The sequence below is a fragment of the Prionailurus bengalensis genome, chromosome D4 (genome assembly GCF_016509475.1).
Source record: "Prionailurus bengalensis isolate Pbe53 chromosome D4, Fcat_Pben_1.1_paternal_pri, whole genome shotgun sequence".
Classification (NCBI taxonomy): domain Eukaryota; kingdom Metazoa; phylum Chordata; class Mammalia; order Carnivora; family Felidae; genus Prionailurus; species Prionailurus bengalensis.
The window spans coordinates 11681792-11696263 of NC_057359.1; the positions used below are offsets into that span (position 1 = coordinate 11681792).

General features: G+C 45.8%; 1 protein-coding gene across 2 annotated transcripts in view; it reads left to right on the forward strand.

The window, feature by feature from the left end:
- Positions 1-8204: 8204 nt before the first annotated feature.
- Positions 8205-14472, forward strand: part of TJP2 (tight junction protein 2) — a 129449-nt gene continuing 123181 nt past the window's right edge. Inside the window, exon 1 of one of the 2 annotated variants that reach the window (XM_043565913.1) lies at positions 8205-8648. The gene's annotated coding sequence lies outside the window, so the exon portion shown is untranslated. The remainder of the gene's footprint in view (positions 8649-14472) is intronic. The other variant, XM_043565917.1, reaches the window with a different exon arrangement.

A 14472-nucleotide genomic window follows, 5' to 3' on the forward strand; every position in this document is an offset into this window, starting at 1 on the left:
CGTTGGGCTCCCGGCTGGGCAGGGAGCCTGCTTGAGCTTCTTTCTCCCTTTCCCACTGCCCCTCCCCTGCTCGTGCTCTCTCTCTCTCAATAAATACATAAATAAGTAAATAAATAAATAAATGACATGGCTCAGATCCTACCACTTTTCATAATACTTTTTCTTTGTGCACAATTGTTCTCAATCCCTGTTCATTAGCATGCAGAGCTATTCTGTAGGTCCTACTTACTATTCTGCGTTTTTCAGCTAATAGTGTTTCTTGATGTTCTTATACATCCCACAATATTTTCAATAAAAAAAATGCAACCTGTAAAATGCTGAAAAAGGGCAAGAAATTATCTGTGCTATCCCCAAATAAAACAAATTCACTGCTTGCACTTTGGTTTATTTTGTTCCCGTCCTTCTGCCTGTGGGTTTCAGTTTTGCATAGTTGGCAATCGTGGTATGGAAATCTGTCTTCTGTCATTTATGCTGAATATTACGTTATTATCCACAGGCTCCATGAGGCCAAAACCTTCGTTTTTTGTTCATTGTTGTATCACCTGGGCATGATAGAGTAAAGCCGGTTCAATAAGCATTTGTTGGTGGAATAAATATTACTACATACTCGTTTTTTTTAAAGTTTATTTATTTTTTAATGTTTATTTATTTTTGAGAGAGAGACAGAGAGAGACAGAGCGTGAGCGGGGGGGGGGGGGGGGGGGGCAGAGAGTGGGAGACACAGAATCGGAAGCAGGCTCCAGGCTCCAAGCTGTCAGCACAGAGCCCGACACGGGGCTTGAACTCACAAACTATGAGATCATGACCCGAGCTGAAGTCGGATGCTTAACTGACTGAGCCACTCAGGCACCCCAATACTGCTACATATTCTTCAGAGTTAACCTATATATGCCCACATAATTTTCCTTTTAGCGGCTATATCATCAATTACTTAATTTTCCCTAATTATTGGATATTTTCATTGTTTTCAATTTTTTGCTCTTACGAATAACGTGTTCATGGAAAGTCTTGTTCATGTAGCTTTCTCTGCATTTATCCTATTGTCTGAAGATGGCAGCCCAGGGTGAAATCACAGGGTCAGATGACTTGAGCATTTTTTACGAGTCTTGATGCGTTTCATGAAAACGCCTTTTGAAACGGCGGGAGCAGTTTACAATGGCAATAGCAACGTAGCACCATCACCTGCCCTGGTCTGTGTTGTTTTTAAATTGCTATTGATTTAAGTGGAAGAATCCCTTAATCTGTTGGCATGCTTGTATAACCTCGCGTTAGTGTTGCAGGCATAGTGTGCCAAATAGGTACTCATTGAAATGTGAGTCCACTGCTTCGCTCAGGTCCCTAAGAGCCCCACTATTTCCCAGTATATTATAAGCACAAGTGCAATTCAACCGTATGTCTCTGATTGGCCTATACATGTAAACACCAGTTGTAATGATTACACAACAATTATTTTGTTCACAGGCTTTTTTTTTTTATGGTTTAGTGCTCTTCGAGCATCACAGTAAAAAGAAGATGATTTTTACATTAGATACTATGAGGAATCATGTCCTTTTCCCTACAGAGTTGTTCAATGAATTTATCTCTTTCTGTGTCTCCATGTATTGCTAGCTTCATCTCCCCCCCCCCCCGGAAATTCATAGGCAATCCCACCTCCAGGGATTTTCAATATACTTTTCACATGTGTTTACACTTACTTTTCACCAGGAGCTTAGCTGGAGCTTAACAGTAATCTTTGGACTGTTAACAAGTGATCAACAGAAAGTATTATTTCTTTATGAGCTGTTTGTCAAAGTCCAAAGACTAACATCACTGAGTGTCAGAAAGCAGGCAGTGTTCCAATTACTTAAACTACTATTTAAAAAAATTTTTTTTAAACATTTATTTATTATTGAGAGACAGAGAGACACAGAGAGTGAGAAGGGGAGGGGCAGAGAGAGGGGGAGACACAGAATCTGAACCAGGCTCCAGACTCCGGGCTGTCAGCACAGAGCCCGATGTGGGGCTCGATCCCACAAACTGTGAGATCATGAGCCAAGGTCGGATGCTTAATCAACTGAGCCACCCAGGCACCCAAAAACTGCTATTTTTTTAGAAACAGTTCCCAAAGCTTTGGCCACAGAAAGTATCTAGAGGTAACCCCTGCCTCTCAAGAGAGTTTAGGAAGGACTTAAAATATCATTCCAGGGGCGTCTGGGTGGCTCAGTCGGTTAAGCGTCTGACTTCAGCTCAGGTCATGATCTCACGGTTTGTGAGTTCGAGCCCCGCAGAGGGCTGTCTGCTGTCGGCACAGAGCCCGCTCAGATCCTCTGTCCCCCATTCTCTTTGCCCCTCCCTCATGCTCGTTCTGTCTCTCAAAAATAAACGTTTAAAAATAAAATAAAATATCATGCCAAAATAGAGTGGACTATAAAGTTAAAGGGGCTCAAGGTAACTGTTGCAGGGATTGCTCAGCATGGAGAAGGGATCGGTCTTTGGTTACTCCTTTTGCCTGTCTTCTCAATACCCCGACTTGTAGCTATACGGGAGGCATTTACCTGCCCCATTTCTGCCTCTGCTTGGGGAGAAGGTGGGGCTGCTGCCTGCCTTGCCCCATGGAGGAGGGACCTGGGACTTCTCCAGACCCAGGAGCAGCCCTGTGTTTAGACCAGACAGGTGTGACTGGGGGTGAGGCTGGGATAAGGAGTGTTGAGAGAGCACTCAGTGGCCACGTGGCCCATGCACCTGTGGCCAGGGTGTTTCTGAGAGCTGCAGCTGCTTCGTTCAATGTGCGGGACACTCCAGGGCCCCGTGAGTCCCACCACTAGGTCCCACCAAGACAAACTTCCTCCTTCCCATTAGGATCCCTACAAGTGTCAGCCAAAAGATACCTGGAAGCTCTTCTAGTTCATTCCATGCATTTATTTTACTTTGCTTTTAATTAAACTCAAAACAGTACCCCAAAAAGCAAGACAGAGAGCGAGTGCAGGGGAGGGAGAGACAGAGAATCCCAAGCAGGCAGCACAGAGCCAGATGTGGAGGTTGAACTCACGTGAGATCATGACCTGAGCTGAAATCAAGAGTCTGGTGCTTGACTGAGCCACCTAGGGGCCCTAACATTTTTTCTTTAAAACAAATTTGGGGGTAGGGGTGGGGGCCCTGGATGGCCCAGTCGGTTCAGCCTCTGACTCTTGATGTTGGATTAGGTCATGATCTCCCGGTCCTGGGATGGAGCCTTTCATGGGACTCTGCAGAGCCTGCTTAGGATTCTCTCTCTCCCTCTCTCTCTCTCTCTGCCCCTCCCCTTCTCATGTTCTCCCTCTCTCTCTCTCTCAAAAATAAATAAACATTTAAAAAATTGTTTTTAACTTAAAAAAAATTTTTAAGTAAATTACACATGGGGCTTGAACTCATGCAGTCTCCACCAATTAAGCCAGCCAGGGGCACCCTTTTTCTCTCTGTTTTTAAAAATTGTAGGGGCGCCTGGGTGGCGCAGTCGGTTAAGCGTCCAACTTCAGCCAGGTCACGATCTCGCGGTCCGGGAGTTCGAGCCCCGCGTCAGGCTCTGGGCTGATGGCTCAGAGCCTGGAGCCAGTTTCCGATTCTGTGTCTCCCTCTCTCTCTGCCCCTCCCCCGTTCATGCTCTGTCTCTCTCTGTCCCAAAAATAAATAAACGTTGAAAAAAAAAATTAAAAAAAAATTGTATCTATATGGGGTGATGGAGGTTAGCTGGACCTATTGTGGCAATCATTTCACAATAGGTGTAAATCAAACTACCAAGCTGTGCACTTTAAATTTGTACAGTGATGTAAGTCAATTGTTTTGCAGTAAAACTGGACAAAAATGCCAAACATACACAGGCAGCAAAGTCAAGATTAGAAACAAAACTCTTCCTGGGGCTCCATGGCACACCTATTGCCAGGAATAGAAACACTTGTCTTACCAAGGCAAGTGCCCCATTTTAGACTGTGATTTGACCTCTTCCCCATCCTGCCCGTCCAGCCCACAGGTGAAGCACAGTATTGATTTCAGAGCCTCTGGACGCAGAACACAAGAGCTCCCAGTCATGAGAGGCAAGAGAATAGGGCTTTGTCTCCCAGAAAGGCAAGATGGTTTCTGTGGGACTGCCTTGGGGCCAGTGCAGGGAGGGAACCGCTGCGGAGCTCCAAGTCAGAACCCAGAGTTCTTGCCCCATTTTCCACGGTACTGCCCCTGGGGCCCAGGGAGGTGACTCTTTATTTCTCTGAGCAGATTTTGCAATGTGTAGTCTTTCGAGTGGAAATGTGTATTAGTTACTGAAAAGGCTGTTTTCAGGAAAGCGCAAAGGAATACATACAGCATGTACCCAGAATGAAAAGAGTGGGTGGGAAAAGGCAAGATAATGTCAGTTACCAGCTATGCCAGCCAGAGTCCTTTTCTTCCCTACCTGCACACATTCAAAGAAAATCCAAAATCCAAGTCTTTCAAGTGTTCATTTCAGCTCAGACACGGAAGGAAATTAAACAGGTATTTTAGTGTGCATGTGTGTGTATGTGTATGTGTATGATAGGTCACCCAAACACATGTAGTACCAACATCAACCCCATATACTAGATTAAATCAGTGGCGTGTAATTAAAACGTGTTTTTACTAAGTTAGGGAATATCAAGTTTACCCCAAAAATACCTCATCAATTTTTAGTGGTTGGTGATTTTGAATCAGGGCCCAAACAAGAAACACACACTGTATTTCATTGATACCACTTAAGTCTTTGAATCTATAGGTTTCTTCCCCCTCCATGTTTAAGGACTTGCCAGTTGTTGAGGAAATTGGATCCTTCGACTTTTTGAGTTTCTCACATTCTGGATTTTGTTGATTGTACCCTGTAGTAGTGTTGTTTAACGTATTCCTCTCTTCTAGAAATTCTTTTAAACTGGTAGTTGGAGGCTCAGTCAGTCCAGCTTCGGCTCAGGTCACCATCTTGCGGTCTCTGAGTTTGAGCCCCGTGTCGGGCTGACAGTTTGCTTCGGATTCTATGTTTCTCTCTCTCTCTGCCCCTCTCCTGCTCACACTCTGTCTCTCTCTCTCAAGAATAAATAAACATTAAAAAAAATTTTTTTTTTGTCAGCACAGAGCCTGTCGCGGGGCTCAAACCCGCAAACCGTGAAATCACGACCTGAGCCGAAGCCAGATGCCCAACTGACTGAGCCACCCAGGTGCTCCTAAAAAAAAATACTTTTTAACCGGTAGTTGGATCTAGAAACTTGGACAGACTCAGGTTTGCTCTTGTTTGGCAAGAATGTGTCATTTGTGGTGTTGTATATTTCCATCAGATGGCACACAATGTCTGGTGACCTTCTCTGTGATGTTAGTGGCCATCGATGACTATTGCCCTGATCCACTATTTTATTCGGGTTTTGGAAAATGCTGGTGTTTGTTGCAATTTTCAATCCTTACTTGTTGGCTAGAATAATCTCTTCATCAACTGTTTAGTTATCCTGAGATACAGTCTGTACCTGTTTTAGCCTGAATTTCCAAGAAGGAAGAGCCTTGACACATGGGCTTTATTGGGGAATGTGATCCTACAGAAAGAAGTAAGGGGTGGGGAAAGCAGAGAAAGCCAACTAAAGGGAGATTCACCCAGCAGGCTGCTGCTTCAGGCACCTGATTGGTTGATCTGTGTGACTTAATTTCTGAGAAGCAATGCCTACTGAGTCTCAGGATAATTCCTCTTGGGGGGAGAAAGAAAGGAATATTCATACATCAGCTTCTAGCCCTCGCTGATCGCTGATCAAAGGTTAGACAATGAAACATGGGCACCTGGATAGTTTCCATGAATCCCCACCCTGGCGTTGACAAAGAAGAACTGGGGTAGGAGGGAGGAGATGAGGTTATTTTCAGGTTGTTCCTGCATGAAGCTGGATAGAGACCACCTGGACCTTGTTGCTGCTGCAGTGACTAGAGTAAGAGACACGTGAGACAAAAAGGCAAGTGAAATGTGTTAATTCTTTTACAATTTACCAGCTTTCAAAATAATGAATTAGTTCTATTGCATCTGCAAAGGTAACCAGTTAGAGGTTTTTTTTTGTTTTTGTTTTTTAGTATCATTATGACTTATAGATATATAAGTATTTGATAGGTCTCGATTCATTGCAGGTATGTTTCTTACTGACGCTTAAAATTTATCACACTTTGGCCGGTGGGTGCTTCCACAAGTTGGCTCTGGATCCCATTCGATGTGAACCTTGGTTTTCGATAGCTTCCTTGCTTTCTTCATTGACAAGATATTCCACGCTTATTTCCGCTCAGGTCATGATCTCACAGTTCGTGGGATAGAGCCCCGGGTCGGGCTCTTCACTGACAGTGCAGAGCCTGCTTGGGATTCTCTCTCTCTCTGTCTCTGTGCCTCTTCCCTGCTCATTCTCCATCTCTCTCTCTCAAAATAAATAAATAAACATAAAAAAAAACTTTAAAAAAAAGAAAAGAAAGAACTTGTTGATAGGCGATGTGGAAATGCAGTTTGGAACTGAAGGCCAAGTAAGAATTAGGAGTCTTTGGTGCAAAAAGGTGGTTTTATTTATTTTTTATTCTTTTAAAGTTTATTCATTTATTTTGAGAGAAAGAGAGAGTACTCAAGCAGGGGGCAGAGAGAGAGGGAGAGAGAATTCCAAGCAGGCTCCTCACTGTTAGCACCGATTCCAACGCGAGGCTCAAACTCACGAACTATGAGATCATGACTTGAGCCAAGATCAAGTTGGATGCTTAACCTACTGAGTCACCCAGGTGTCCCAAAAAGGTGGTTATATTAATGTACAGGGACAGGACTTGTGGGCAGAAAAAGCTGTACTGGGGTTGTGCCGGGTGACTGATTATGTACTTCGAGTTGGAGGAGGTTAGGGAGAGCGTATGTCCCTAAGGAATTTTGGAAGGTTTCCGGGACAATGAGGGGGCTAGCTATTGTTAGGAAAAGGTCATTTATTATTGTCTGAATAAAACCTTACTCGTGAGACCCTTCAGATGTATATCCATGGGGCATATGCTTGAAGGATGATTGCTAACATATATTTGTGGGGTAGAGATAAAGGAAGTCTCCAAAGGAATTTCTATACATTTAAAGTAGACTCACAGGACCCTGGGGCGGAGGGGGTGTCTGAATAATGTTACCCTAAGATTGCCTTTTGCCTTTAGCAAAGTGTCAACATGGAGGCAGCTGAGCTCCTAGAGGAAAGTCATTCTTGTCTCAAGGACTTGTCAATGGGTTGTAAGTTGTAAGGAAATTTAATTTTTTTTTCTTTTGCCTTTGTTTCCCATATCAGTAGGTACCCCCAGAAATCTAAACTAAATGAACTTGATAAGAAGCACTGTCATTCATTCCATTACTCCTGGTAGAGGTTTGGGTGAGAAGGAGCCCACGAGGTTTTTCTGTGTGTGTGTGTGTGTGTGTGTGTGTGTGTGGTAAAAAACACATAATATAAAATTGACCATTTTAACCATTTTTAAACATACAATTCAGTGGCATTGAGTACAATTCATACTCGTGTGCAAGCAATGCCACTATCCCTCTTCAGAACTTTTTCATCATATCAAATCTGCACCCATTAAACAATAACTCCCCATTACCTTCCCAGGGTTTTTAACGTGACTAAATGAAAGAAGCACCTGCTTGCCACTTTCAGGCACTACGAAGCTTTCGCCTTCCAGGCGGAGCCGGGATTCATTCCCGTGGTGACTAAGCAGGCTCTCGGGTTAATGCTCCCCACACCTATTGTCCCAGCGGGAGGAACCGGTATTTCCGGATTGGGGCCTCAGACCCTGTGATCCCGGCTAAGGGCGAGGTTCGTGGGGGAGGGGAACGGAAGCTGATCATAAAGGTTAACTTTCCACCCAAATCACCAACCTGCCTCTCACCCCACTCCACCCCCAAACAGAAACAAAGACCCCCGCGCCACCAAACACCTACAATAATGGCGCACAACCATCCCTCCCGTGCTCTTTTGAAGGGTACTGTGGCTAACCCCTTCCAAGCTCACACCCCCGGGGAGGATCAGAAAGCCGACCAGAGAACGAATCAAGAAAGCAGCACAGCGAATCCCTTTTGCTCTAGGGCCGGAAGAAAGCTCAGTGGCAGTTTCGCGTAGAAGGAAGGGGCAGGGGAGTGGATTCCCAGGCTGGAGGGACTAGTAGCTCCTGCGGCCGCAGCCCCTGCCCCACCGCTGGGTGGCGCGTGCGAGCCCCCCCGCAATCGTTGCTTACACCCCAAAGTAAAGCTGCAGTAAGCTGCGTTTCCTGCCCCTGGCTCCGGCAGCTGGCACCCGTGGGGACTCCAGGAAGGAGGTGACAGCCTCTGCCCACTCTCCTCCCCTCCGCGCCGCGGCTCTCTGGCTCTCTGCTGCCCACTCCCCCTGCCCCCACCCTGGATTTTTTTTTTTTCTTTCTCCCAAACCTCCAAACAGGAAATAGTTTGAGTCCACAATAGTACACAGGAGCAGCGGCCGAGGCCACTCGTGCCCGCCCATTCCCCCGGCAGCGTCCCGCACTCCGACTCCGGCCAGGCGCCGCCAGCTACGAGCGCCGGCAGCGCACCGGACACCCGCCCGGCCGCCCGCACCGCGTCGGAGCGCGCCCCCGCGGCCCCGGGAGCCACCCTCGCCCCGCGCTGGACCCCGCCGACTGCGGCCACCCCCAGCCCGCAGGCGAGTACCCTCCTCCTCCCTCCCCTGCCCCCGAGCGCCCGCCGCGCGGCCGCCTGGGCTCGGGCGTCGCCGGGATGCCTCCCTCCAGTCCCAGCCTGGCGAACTAGGGGTTTGCGGGGTGTGGCGGGGCGCTGGCGCCCTGGATCGGCGTGCGGGCGGAGGTGAGGGGCAGCGAGAGTACAAGCGAGTTGATTCCCACCCCCACCCCCCGGTCTCCCTGTGGATTCGGTGTGTACTTTACTGGGCCCTGATTGTTTCCTCTCTGGGCGTGCTTAGCGGACTTTTGCCTCCCCGTCCTGCCGGGGACGATAGCGCATCGTGGGGTTTCTCTTGCGGGACTGTCGGCAAGTGGGCTCGAGTACGCACCCGAGGCGGCTACAGGTGCTTGGGAGTCACCGTCTTTTTCCTACCTGGCCTGGCGCCTTCACCAAGGAATGGGGACTGTTTCACTTTCTGTTGAGCCTCTCTTTAACCAGGTTAAAAGGGCCTCTGAGTTTCTGTTACCAGCGTTTGCGGTACGTGTAGGGGGGCAGGAGCTGGTGCCTGGAGGCCGAGGGAGGCGCTAGTCAGTTGCAAGCAGGTGGGGACTGCCAGTGGAGTCTCGGTCGAGCCTCAGCTGCGGGGCTTGCAGACCCCGCGCAACCGAGAGCTGGAGTGCACAGTCCCGGAGGTGCCCGCGGGCCAGAGCTACCCGCAGAGCCGCGACCTGTGCCCCTAGCGCCGCAGAGCCCTCGAGGGTTCCCCCGCCCTTCACGTTAACCTGCTGGGCGTTGTCAGTTTTCCAGGCTGCAGGGCTCTTCTATAGGGAACTCCGTCAAAGCGGAGTTGGAGATCTTTATGTTGGATAAAGGCCACCGAATTCCAGGCATTCTTCGAGCTTGGGAAGGGTATTTTTAAGTTTTGAAGGCTGCCCGGAGGCTTTCTGTGAAGTTGCTTCTGTCGACTGCCCTTATCGTGGGTGGCAGACTCCTAGTCCGAGAGATGGGTGGATACACCTGGGAAGCCCCCCTCTGTCAGGCTTTCTGGCCAAGATTCTCAAGGCAGTTTTACAAATGGTGGGTGGTAGGTAATCCGCGTCCTTAACCGATTCACTTGAAAGGTGCGACCAACCGTCCTCATGTCCTGGTGAGGAGACCGTGGTTCTAGATGACCATCAGACTGACAGGGCGATGGTGTTTTTACTCGGAAGCGCTCTTGGGCCTTGCTGGTTGAAGTGAGGTTCAGGGCAGTAGCTGTATCACCTGGAGGCCTGTGAAAAGTGGACCCAGACCTGCTGATTCAAGATGCCCAGGGGATCGTTTCCATAATAACGTTTGAGAAGCATGTCCTGTTCAATGTGAAGACGTGAATTACAGTACACTTCCATACATTTTCATCAAGTCCTACGTTGGAACCTTCATTCTGCCAAACTAAGACAATTAAGTTGCATGGGGCACAGCCCCTCCTCCATCCATAGAGTCAGGCTCCTCAGGGACATTTGGATGTGTGGTTAGCATACTCGGCTGTGAATTTTTTGTTTCTGGATACTTTCATTCTTTGATTGTTGCTACTATGGTAAAATATGCATAACACGAAATTCACCATTTTAACTGTTTTCACACGTACAATTCAGCGGCATTAAGTATGCTCACATTGTTGTGCAGCCATCATTATTCTCTGTTTCCAGAACCTTTTCATGGTCCCAAACAGAAACCCTACCCATTAGACAATACTCCCTTCTCTCCTCTCCCCAGCCCCTGAACTTCTGGATACTTTATTTTTTTTATTTTATTTAAAAAAAAATTTTTTTTCAACGTTTATTTATTTTTGGGACAGAGAGAGACAGAGCATGAACGGGGAAGGGGCAGAGAGAGAGGGAGACACAGAATCGGAAACAGGCTCCAGGCTCTGAGCCATCAGCCCAGAGCCTGACGTGGGGCTCGAACTCACTGACCGCGAGATCGTGACCTGGCTGAAGTCAGATGCTTAACCGACTGCGCCACCCAGGCGCCCCATGGATGCTTTAAATGGTATATTTTGTAGGGTACAGAAAAGGTTGAATAGGAATGTAAAGTAAAATCATGTTCACAAAGTATGTATAAACATTTAGAGATTCCTGAGTCACTGTCCTGGTGGACATGGCAGTATAGCTCCAGGTTATTATTACTATTATTAAATTTTTAAAAATATTTATCTTTAGGAGAGAGAGAGAGAGGGCATGAGCAGGGGAGAGGCAGAGTCTGGGAGACACAGAATCAGAAGCAGGCTTCAGGTTCCGAGCTGTCAGCACAGAGCCCAACGCGGGGCTCGAATCCAGGAACAGTAAGATCATGACCTGAGCCGAAGTCCAGCCCTTAACTGACTGAGCCACTCAGGCACCCCTGAATAGCTTTAAAAAAAGTTAATATTTATTTTTGAGAGAGCGAAAGAGAGTGGATGAGAGGGGGAGAGGCAGAGAGAGAGGGAGACACAGAATTGGAAGCAGGCTCCAGGTTCCAAGCTGTCAGCACAGAGCCTGATGCAGGGCTCGAACCCACGAACCGTGAGATGATGACCTGAGCTGAAGTCGAATGCTTAACTGACTGAGCCCCCCACCCCTAGCTCCAGGTTTTTAGAGTGCATATGATTTCTTTTAACAGAGACAACCAGAAACCCATGAGGGTTTCCTTTTTGTTTTGGATGCAAAGGAATGGAGTTACTCAGGGCTCAAGCTGCTGTGGTTAGCTAGTGCACATTAAAAACTAGATGCCTGGTGACATTTATCTCTATGCTTCCGTTAACTGACTATTTTAGGTATCCTGTTTATATTGGGTTTATTATTTCTTTTTAACAGCGACTCAAACTCATTTGTGAATGTAGTTGGAATAAACCTTAAGGAAAAAGTTGTTGCTTGGGAAATAGGGGGAGAGGTCACAGCAAGACTTCAGAAAGAAGATTTGAAATAATTTTCCCAAATACCCCAAACTATGTATTTTGTCTCTGCTTTCATGTTAAATGAGTCATCTGGTCCCACAACATTATTTCTAGTTGTAAAAATGTTTGTATAATTGAGAAAAGCTTGTAATAATGGAAGTCATTTGCCCGCATCTACTTAAGATTGTCCAGCTTGTGATTTGAGGACATGCTTTTCAGTGAGAACACAAATATGAATTGGCAGACTAATAAAAGTGGTTTCATTCATGAGCTAAGAAAGTCATTGTTATGGATCAAGAATGCGGTTTTGGGGGTGCCTGGCTGGCTCAGTTGGTAGAGCATGCAACTCTTGATCTCGGGTTTGTAAGTTTGATTCCTCGCCACCCCCCCACCCTCGTTGGGTGCAAAGAATACTTAAAAATAATATCTTAAAAAAATGTGGTGTCTAATCCATAAGTGATCAAGGATATTGGGAAGATTTCCTAAATAGCTGAGTAGTGGGAAATCCTTCAAATTCTTCCTGGATTCCTTTTTTCTTTTTCTAAAACACTTGACTTTTCCTGTGTTATGACTTTTATCAGAATGAGGCTATTGACTTGTAGGAAGGAACTTACAGCTTCCTTTGGCTGAAAAATTCCTTTGAAATGATGAATGAAAGATAATTCAAATGGGTTAAGATTAGACAAAAAATTTTCCCTTTTGAGGAGATTCTTATATTCACAGAAATGCAGATTTTTGTGAGTTTTGTAAAGCAAAAGAGAAAAGGTTTCCCTTCCTCACTGTCTTTTCTTCTGAAATGGCAATGTAGTTCAGAGTTTTCTTTGGTGAACAAATGCTGTTTTGTAGTCTACACACGAGGAAGAAAATTCCATAGAACACGTCCAATGAATGGTTTTTTTCAGTGATGCCAGGGGAATCATTTGGGGAGTTTAGTAAAAATGGATGACGTTGGTCATCATTCTCCAGATCTGAGTAGCCTGGGTATTTGGAAGAACCCGCCCGTCTCCAGAGGAGAGATCAGGGTGCTGACCTGTTTGATTTAGAGTCCATGCCTATTGTGAATCAGGTATTTTCAGATACATTCTCATTAAATCTTCACCATGACCTTGAAAGAGGTATTTCTTCTTTCCCCTCACTTTACAAATGAGAAAACCGAAGCCAGTTGTGATCTTCCTACGCTAGACCATGGTTCTTTCCACTGGTCTTCTATGTAGCATCGTCTCTACCTATAAATTCCCCTACATCTCCAAGAAACTGTGTATTCATTAATATCTCTTGGAACATGAGGTACTAGGTCCTCAGGCAAGTACGAAGTGAGCCAGTGAAGTAAATTCCAAGACAGCAAAGGATTTAAGAGCAAAGCGTTCTTTTCATGGTACTGCAAGATCCCTGATGAGTGATGAGTTAGATTATACTTGGCTTGAATGTAGCATTATTGTCGCTGGTCTAGCTTCCAGGAAAATCAAGACATGGGCATTCTCCTTATTGAGATTGGCCAGCGTGCCGTCTCTGCATACTGGCCAGCCAGTGTCTATGTGGAACCCCGAGACACTACAGACAGAGCATAGAAGAAAGGGCACAGGATTTTGGTGGGGGACTAACACGTACCCTGAACAGCCGACTGGGTGGAGTGAACTTCATATACTCAGAGTGTCCACATCCTGAAATATAAAATTAGGGGCATACTTATCTCCCCGTAAGATTATAACAAGGAATCCAAAGTGCTGGTAAACTATAAAATGATAGCAGAACCTATTTCATTTTCATTTGGGAGAAATTTATAATGCAAATAAGACAGAAGAAGCTACATATTTGAGGTACCTAATACTTTTTAGTTCACTGAATCTGTTTGTAATTCTCTTCTCGCTTTAGGCCATTAAAAAAAATAATTGTATTGACATATAATTCACATGCCATAGAATTCACCTATTTATTTATTTATTTATTTATTTATTTATTTATTTATTTATTTATTTATTTTTAAACGTTGATTTATGTTTGAGAGAGCGCAAACTGGGGAGGGGCAGAGCGCGGGGGACAGAAGATCCAAAGCAGTGGGTTCTATGCTGACAGGCTGACAGCCGCAAGCTTGATGTGGGGCTCAAACTCACTAACCCGAGATCATGACCTGAGCTGAAGTCGGATGCTCAACCACCTGAGCCGCCCAGGTGCCCCGCAATTCACCTACTTAGATCAACGCATTGCTTTTGAGTGTATACGCAGAGTTGTGCAGCCATCACCATGATCAAATTCAGGGCATTTTTATTGCTCTAAAAAGAATGCCACCCCGCCATGAACACTTTCCACCCTTTAGCTGGCACCTCACAATCCCTTACCTCCCCTTCCCTAGGCAACGACCACTCTACTTTCTGTCTACAGATTTGACTATTCAGGACATTTCGTAGAAATGAAATTACACATTATGTGGCCCTGCACGTTGCCTTCTTTCACTTAGCCTAATGCTTTCATGGTTTATGTACAATGTGGCGTATATCAGTGCTTTATTCTTTTTATTGCCAGTGAGTGTTCTATTTTGTGTGTCTGCCACATTTGGTTTATCCATTCATCTGTTGATGGACATTTGAGTTGTTTCTACTTTTTGGTTATTAGGGCTAATGCTGCTGTGAACATTCATGTACATATGTTTTTATGGGGGCATCTGTTTTCGTTTCTTTTGGGTACATGCCTACAAGTGAAAACCATATAATAACTCTATATTTAACATTTTCAGGACCTGCCAGACTCCTTTCCAAAGTGGCTGCCCCACGTTACAGTCCCACCAGCAATGTAGGGGGGTTCCAATTTTCCAACACCCTTGTCAGCATTTATTGTTTGTCTTTTTTTTTTTTTTTTTTTTTTTTTTAGCCATCCTCGTTGGTGTGGAGTGGTTTTGATTCACTTCTGATGGCTAATGATGTCGAATATCTTTTCA